The sequence below is a fragment of the Liolophura sinensis genome, chromosome 6 (assembly GCF_032854445.1).
Source record: "Liolophura sinensis isolate JHLJ2023 chromosome 6, CUHK_Ljap_v2, whole genome shotgun sequence".
Classification (NCBI taxonomy): domain Eukaryota; kingdom Metazoa; phylum Mollusca; class Polyplacophora; order Chitonida; family Chitonidae; genus Liolophura; species Liolophura sinensis.
In genome coordinates, this window is record NC_088300.1 from 41,368,975 (window position 1) to 41,377,454 (window position 8,480).

Here is an 8,480-nt window from a genome sequence, read left to right on the forward strand (position 1 = left end):
GCTTGATCATTTAGGTCACTTTATCAGTGAGGTCTCTTGGTCAGTGAGGTCCCGTGATCAATGTAGTAGTTTGATCAATGAGGTCACTTGATCAATGGGGTCGTTTTATTAAGTCGCTTGATCAGTATAGTGTCTTGATCTCTAGATTAACGAGGTTGCTTGATCAATAAGGTCGTTTGATCAATGAGGTCAGGTCGATTTTTTCAAAACTCTTGGTGAAAGACAGCGATGTTTCACATGTTTTTCAGGGCTTTATTCACGTACAGAAATGGCTGCCGTCATTTGGGTGAAATGAGTACAAATCATATCAATAAATAATGGTTTAAAATTATAGGCCGTACATGGACTACATTGTGTGAGAAATAGACGCCTCAGGGATCCTTGAATCACTCATGCATAACCATACCCTGGGACTGTACAGAAATTGAAGGCCAGGTCCATTGCTGACGCACGATGACGTCAGTTAAGTTACTACAAAGATAACATATCTGTGACCTTGAAACCAAGTGGTAAATCAAGCCACGTCTAGGAAGACCTCAGCGTCGAAATCACTGAACTGTACCAAGCGAAATTTTTAAATGTTTAATACAAAATAGTATGTATATTCCCTACAAGCATTACAGAATTCAGTAATATTTTGGCGTTCAAGAGACAAAATTTAATAGAATATTTAAAGAACTAATTTTTTCTTTTAATTGTTATTTTCATATCATTGTGAAGCATTAAAATTACTCAACACTTTGAGTACTTTAATACTCAATACTAAAATATGTTCTTCTTTCAAGTTTCCGAAATGATATCTAGAAACATTGATAACCTCAGTGGTTTTGCACTGAGTATAGTAAACACTGCTTGCAGTATATTGACTTAATGGGAAGAAAACGGTATCAAGCTATTCAGAATTCAATAGGACATGTCACGCTACCGTATGCCATCTTTTCCAGTTAACGTTTCGGTCAAATATTTTTATTTTTATTCAAAAATTGAGAGAAGGAAAAGGATCTATTGCAGCCAATGGAGCTGTGTACACATTTACAAGTGAGCTGAAAGGATTCCGCATTATGGATATGATTGTTGAAACGCTTAGTATACTGCAAGACAGGGGTTAAGATTAGCTCACTATAAGTCATCCTCTTGCCTTCTTCTTTATCTTAAAACTAGAAGGAATTTATCGGCTTTATAACGAATGTGCCTGGCACATCCTGGGAGCAGGTAATGTAAGATAATAAACTGTTTAAACTTTAATCGTTTGCAAAAACAACTCAAAAAACAATAATACATTATGCATTCTTGGTCGTTTGAGTGAGAAGGAAATGTTCAATACAGCATAAAGGTGGCCCGTGTTACTAAATACGCAGATCTTTTGCTCAGAATACACAAACGTGGACACTGGATTTTGTCTACAATGAAAAGCATGCATGGGTCCTTCGTCACAGATCCTGGCTCTGTCGCATACCTGACACACACGAGTCATTACACATGAAATAAGACGGTTGACTTCATAAAACACCTTGCTATAGAGACCTACAACTTAACAAACTTGATGAAATGACACAGTTTCTATCCTTTAGAACGACGGTATCCCCTTTGGAGATGAACAACCTGTCTTTATTGAATACACCCCTTTTTATGTTCTTTATTATGTTTCTTTCAGTGACAATGTCAGCGCCATCCAGTAATATCCAAGGTAGCGTGTAAGTGTTTTGTAAGTGTCTTACAACAATGTTTAAGTGCTTTAGAGCTGTGTTTTACGTCCAGTAGGCCTATAAACCACAGTTTATTGTAGTATAGCCGCGTTACCTGATTCGGTATCCGATGTTCGTCAATAATAGAATGGGTATATAAATACAAAATTTAAACCTCACGGCTATGAGCTTTAACCCGTTTTATGAATGTCAAGGTCATCATCACACGTTTTTCCGTTTTTTTTTATTTCGTTCCTTAAAATAGTTTTTCACAAGCCGTTGCCTTAAGATGAACAAATAGCATACATTGAAAGAGTGCAACTTTGCTCAGACGCGATATAAAATCGATGTAAGCCTATAGAATTCTGTATTATCATACTGGCAGTTAAAAAGTCTTCACATGAGCGTATCATGAACTTCATGTCATGCACACATTTTAGAAGACTCGAAGTACTTGTGAAGTTCTCTGGAATTTTTTCAGACGGCTTCGGTGGCCTTGTGGTGAGAGCGTCCGCCTCGAAGTCGGAAGACTCGGAATCAAACCCGTGTCGGGTCATACCAAAGACTTTAAAAATGGTACTTGCTGCAGTCTCACTTGGAGCTCAATACTAAGAGGTTAGAGCAGGGAAACAGTATTAATGTGACTGGGTGGGGTCTCATGACTGGTGTCTTCGGCATGATACTTCAGTGGTGGTGGCATTTTGGCGGCATGGACTCGCTCTGCCACAAGTAGACACAATATATGACTGAAAAATTGATAAATACGACGTTAAACTCCAAGCATGCATACATACATCTCCTCGGTGCTAGACTTGTGGGACAGTCGTCGGGCGTAATACTGATTTCCGAGCGAACGTGAAGAAGGAGTGATGAGTAGCTTCTTTGACTGGATATGACTGGTAGCTTCTTTGACTGGTGTGTGCCATATTGTCCCAGAAACAATACAAGATACATTATCTCACTTCGAAGTTTCACCAGTAAGCGAAGGACAATATGACAAGACAAATGAAGTTGACTAGTTTACAAGTCAACTCTGCACTGAGGAAAATTCAAGGTCGTAGGGGAAAAGACATAAATTAAAAAAGCTATATAACGGCAAAATGTAGTCACAGAAAAGTATTTGATTTATTTATTTATTTGATTCACATTTTACGCTATATTTGACGTATGCGACGGCGGGCAAACCCACGACCATCCGGCAGGTAACTGAAAGACCTTCCCACGTACACGACTGGAGAGGATGTCAGCATTAGCTGGAAAGTGATTTTGACTGAAGAAAGTACACGGCAATCTAAACCGCCATTCTAAGAAATTTTAATGCGTTTAACCCTTATTGCACGAGAATCTCTATGTGTAGTGCCAGACCTTTTGACTCGTTGGGATCGGTCGATGCATATCCTAGTGCCCACAAAGCGTTTTCCAGACAGGGGTTATAGACCCCTAACCAGTGGGTTCGCAGGGTATCACCTACCTAGCGAAGGGTAGGCCCATTGCTTTACTCCGAGCACTCCCATTTCCTATATTCATTACTCCAATCGAAAAATTATTGAATCCAGTCAAATAAATAATTAATTTATTAATATTAGTTAGTGTGCTAAGAGATGGTATTCCTTGCGGCTGGAGGGCACTGTCGTCACACCTGTAGGCATCAAGCGTTAAGAGCTGCTGGGAATGAAGCCCAACTCGTTGGTTCATCTATTTCAGGGGTTGTGAGCCTCTAAGGTAAACAATAAGAGCGAGGAAGTTGTGTTGCTCTTGTGGCACCGTCAATGGTGGGGCGGACTGGCGTTAGTGCTAGCATGGCTTTTTGCATCTGAAGGGGTGGACCGGCGTTGATGCGAGTATGGCTGTTTGTATCTGCAGAGGTGGACTGGCGTTAAAGAGCATGCCTATTTGTATCTGCAGGGGTGGACCAGCGTTAATGCGAGCATGCCCATTTGTATCTGCAGGGGTGGACCGGCGTTGATGCGAGTATGGCTATTTGCATCTGTAGACCGTTCCCTGTACTCGCTACAACCCGAGGCGGCGTTGCACCTGCTGTGGGAATGTCCTCTGGTTGGTAAAAGCTGAAAGTCGTTAGAGGCCTTAAAGGCGGCTTTTATTGGGCGCCTAATGGTTCTGGCGCTGGAGGAGGTATTTTGGGCAGGCATTTTCCAGGCATCGTAAATGAGAGAGATTGAGCAGGTTTTTCTCAGTATTGCTATCATTTGGAAGCATCGGTGTTGTTGCACACGATAGCGATAAAAATCGCCCTGGGGTTATCGTGATCCTTTTCAAGAGGGATTTGTGTTAAAATAGTTGTTTTACAATTGTTCCCTTTCTGTTTTTATCTGTCTGCCGGTAGTAACGTTATAGTTGCATCACAAGCTAGATACTTTTCTGGTTACAATATTAATGTAATCTAATTATACAGGCAGATTATAGTGTGTAAAATGTGACGCACAAATTTGGATTCTTTTATAATGTTTCTGGTTACAATATTAAGGTAGTGTCATTACACGGACATACTATAGTGTATAAATGTGACGTACAAATTTGCATGCTTTGATAGAGTTTCTGGTTACTATATGCTGACATACTAGTGTGTAAAATTTTTTTTTGGATTGGTGTTTTACGCCGTACTCAAGAATATTTCACTTATACGACGGCGGCCAGCATTATGGTGGGTGTAAACCGGGCAGAGAGCTGTGGAAACCCACGACCATCCGCAGGTTGCTGGCAGACTTTTCCACGTACGGCCGGAGAGGAAGGCAGCATGAGCTGGTCTTGAACTCACAGCGACCGCATTGGTGAGAGGCTTCTGGGTCATTACGCTGCGCTAGCGCGCTAACCGACTGAGCCACGGAGGCCCCTGCTTTGATAGGGTTTCTGGTTACTATATACTAGTGTGTAAAAAGTGACGTACAAATTTGGATTCTTTTATAAAGTTTCGGGTTACAATATTAAGGTAGTGTCATTACACGGACATACTATAGTGTATAAATGTGACGTACAAATTTGCATGCTTTGATAGAGTTTCTGGTTACTATATGCGGACATACTAGTGTGTAAAATGTGACGTACAAATTTGCATGCTTTTATAGAGTTTTTATTTACTATATACGTCATTATGCGGACATACTGGTTTGTAAAATGTGACGTACAAATGTAGATGTCTTTCTAGAACTTCTGTTTGCTATATACGTCATTATTCGGGCATACTAATGTGTAACATGTGATGTACAAATGTGGATGTTTTTGTACAGGTCCTTTTTACAGTAAGTGACGATACGGACATATTGGGATGTGCCCAATGTTTCATCATTCATACACAAGATTTCAACTCGAGTATTATTCCAATTTATAAAATGTATTTCTAATTTCTTATACATACTATACAGCTAGAATCCGAATAATTTAGATCGGAAATGTCGCTTATTTGTAACCCGCTTATCTCTCTGCGGAAAGATCACATAAAGAAAACATACTCATTCAAAACTTTCAACTTTATTTCAACTGATGACCATTTGCAACATCATTCAATGATACAGAAAAAAATTTATATGAAAGTAAAGGTTTAGAAATGTGTATTCGTTTTGACGGAAAAAATAGGTTCCACTGATAAGTATATTGTGTTGACAGGATTTGTAGCACAGCGCTAAAAGTAATGTTATTGGTTAGCGGTGTTGAAAACCGATGTGTATTTCGTTTGGGTGGGGTATTAACGAAGGACCGTCACGCGTCATGAACAGTTGTAACTGACCTGGCATTATTGTATACATATATAGAGTTCATGGTAAAAGTACATTTTATGTGACGAAGCGCTCCAGGTTACATGCTCTAGTCACACGAGAAGCTCTCTGGCACGAAGAACGAAGAATAGCGTTACCTTAAATCACCAATAGAAACATAAGTAGGCCTGCGTCCTTGAAAAATTTTAATTCAGTAGTTAACACGTCCTTTTAGGTGTTATTTAAAATTATCAAATGAAGAGAAAACACACTTGCCCGAAAGCAAGGCTTAAGTTATGACTACAAGGTTTCAAAGAAACTTTCTACTTAACATAACGAAGTAATTAATGTTCCTAGATACTTTATCTTCTGCTCATGTTTCAGCACTGCCTCTCGTATCAATGCGCATCAATTTCATGCACGGATTGAAATTGTAATTAGATCTCTGTTTGTTGGATGAAACTCTCGCCAATTATATCTGCAGAAGCCTTCCAGCGTATTAAATTCATGACCCCTTAACAACCATTTATCAATTCCATTAAGACCTTCGTGATATACATACTAGCATTTATATTTAAAGACCAATAGAGTGTATTAAAACCACTGGTTTCTGTTCAAGAAGATTTCTGTTCAAAAGCTTTCTGTCGTGTCCTCTCTTCAAGCAAGAACACATATAGAGTTGTCCATTTTGTATAGCCACAGAGTTTTCCATTTTGTATAGCCACAAAGTTATCCATTTTGTATAGCCACAAAGTTATCCATTTTGTATAGCCACAGAGTTATCCATTTTGTATAGCCACAAAGTTATCCATTTTGTATAGCCATAGAGTTATCCATTTTGTATAGTTACAAAGTTATCCATTTTGTATAGCCACAAAGTTATCCATTTTATAAAGTTATCCATTTTGTATAGCCACAAAATTATCCATTTTGTATAGCCATAAAGTTATCCACTTTGTATAGCCACAAATGACGCTGTATTTTCAGTCGATTTTGACCTATTCAACGTCATAGGAATATTTTCGCGATTTCCTTTAAGATACATATTTTAGGGGGAACACGACTTAAGAATTTTTTTGTATGTGTTTTATTTACGTGCATATTGTGACGTATGATTATATACATTGATGTCATCAAAGTTGAAACAATACCAGTGTTCAGCACTATCATAGGTCATTTTCGTAAAACCTTCTTTTTTCAACTTTGAAAATGTTCAGATCGATATTGGCCAAAGACTGACCAAAATCGCGGCGTTTTGTTTTGTTTGCTTACCTCAACAGCTTGTATAGAGTTTATTGTCAAGCTTGGCACATTGTATTCTTTACCTTTTATGTCCACTTGCAAACTGTTTTACATCTCATTTATAAATCTAATATGCTCACATGCATTCGCAGAGCTCTTTTCTAATAGCTTCCTCAATATAAAAGACAGCACTAGATCAAATCCACTGATGAAGTATTCCACATAAAATTTAAGGAGGTATCTAGTAAGGAGGTCTAGTGCCTGGCGTGTTAGCGGAGCGCTAGGGCCCATGTATCCGTGGTGTAGTGCCTGGCGTGTTAGCGGAACGCGAGGGCCCATGTATCCGTGGTCTAGTGCCTGGCCTGTTAGCGGAGCGCGAGGGCCCATGTATCCGTGGTGTAGTGCCTGGCGTGTTAGCGGAGCGCGAGGGCCCATGTATCCGTGGTCTAGTGCCTGGCCTGTTAGCGGAGCGCGAGGGCCCATGTATCCTGGCGTGTTAGCGGAGCTCGAGGGCCCATGTATCCGTGGTGTAGTGCCTGGCGTGTTAGCGGAACGCGAGGGCCCATGTATCCGTGGTCTAGTGCCTGGCCTGTTAGCGGAGCGCGAGGAACCATGTATCCGTGGTGTAGTGCCTGGCGTGTTAGCGGAGCGCGAGGGCCCATGTATCCGTGGTGTAGTGCCTGGCGTGTTAGCGGAACGCGAGGGCCCATGTATCCGTGGTCTAGTGCCTGGCCTGTTAGCGGAGCGCGAGGGCCCATGTATCCGTGGTGTAGTGCCTGGCGTGTTAGCGGAACGCGAGGGCCCATGTATCCGTGGTCTAGTGCCTGGCCTGTTAGCGGAGCGCGAGGGCCCATGTATCCGTGGTCTAGTGCCTGGCGTGTTAGCGGAGCGCGAGGGCCCATGGTGAATTATCTCACGAACGTAATCGGTGTGACTTTAAGTCAAGCTCAGGCTGACTTCCTCTTGACCGATTTCATCCAACCGTAATGCTGCTGGTTGCCATCGTATAAGTGATATATTCTTGAGTAGGACGTAAAACATCAATCAAATAGATAAATAAATGATAACATTTATTATCAAAGATGGCTCATGGACTTTTTAGCCATTCACATCCACGTGTAAATTCCTTTAATTTCTTATTTATTCATGTAATATGCACACTTGCACTGGCAGAAGTCTTTGGCTGAGCAAAATGGGTGAAAAAATTCCTTAAAAGAACCCCATACTAAATGTATGTAGGCATCGATAAAGTATCCCACATAACGGTTTTTGAAGTGTTGTATTACCGAGACATAAAGTAATCTATAACCCGTTAACTCTCAGCTGTTTCCGTTTACGTCATACCAATCCTATGTTACCTTTCAGCCATATGAGAGTGAAGTGCTACTGGCGTCACTCGGCTTCTCTAACATGTCACGTAAGAACTGCAGAGTACAAGTGGATTTATAGAGTTACCTACCCCCTCACAAAATGGTTGTGTTCGTTTAGTCTAGATCTGTTTCCACCTCTCTCCAAGTTTATATTATTTGTTATCTTTTCCTTCAAACCTTAAAATACATATCATTCTATGCACAGCAGATATAATTGGATATAAATGAAGGTGTATATGCCAAGGTTATTCCATCAAACACCTTCACGCTAAGATTCTTAAATTTTACTATGAGTATAATTCTCTTTTAAGTAAATATGGACAGAGCGTCCAGAATCTCTGATATCCCGCGTATTTATCATGTTGAATTAAATTCCCAAGTTGGACATATAAACAATTGCAATCAAAACACACATCAGATAATTTTGTTTTGAAAACTTATATACTAGTATGATACACGATTTGAATACCGGT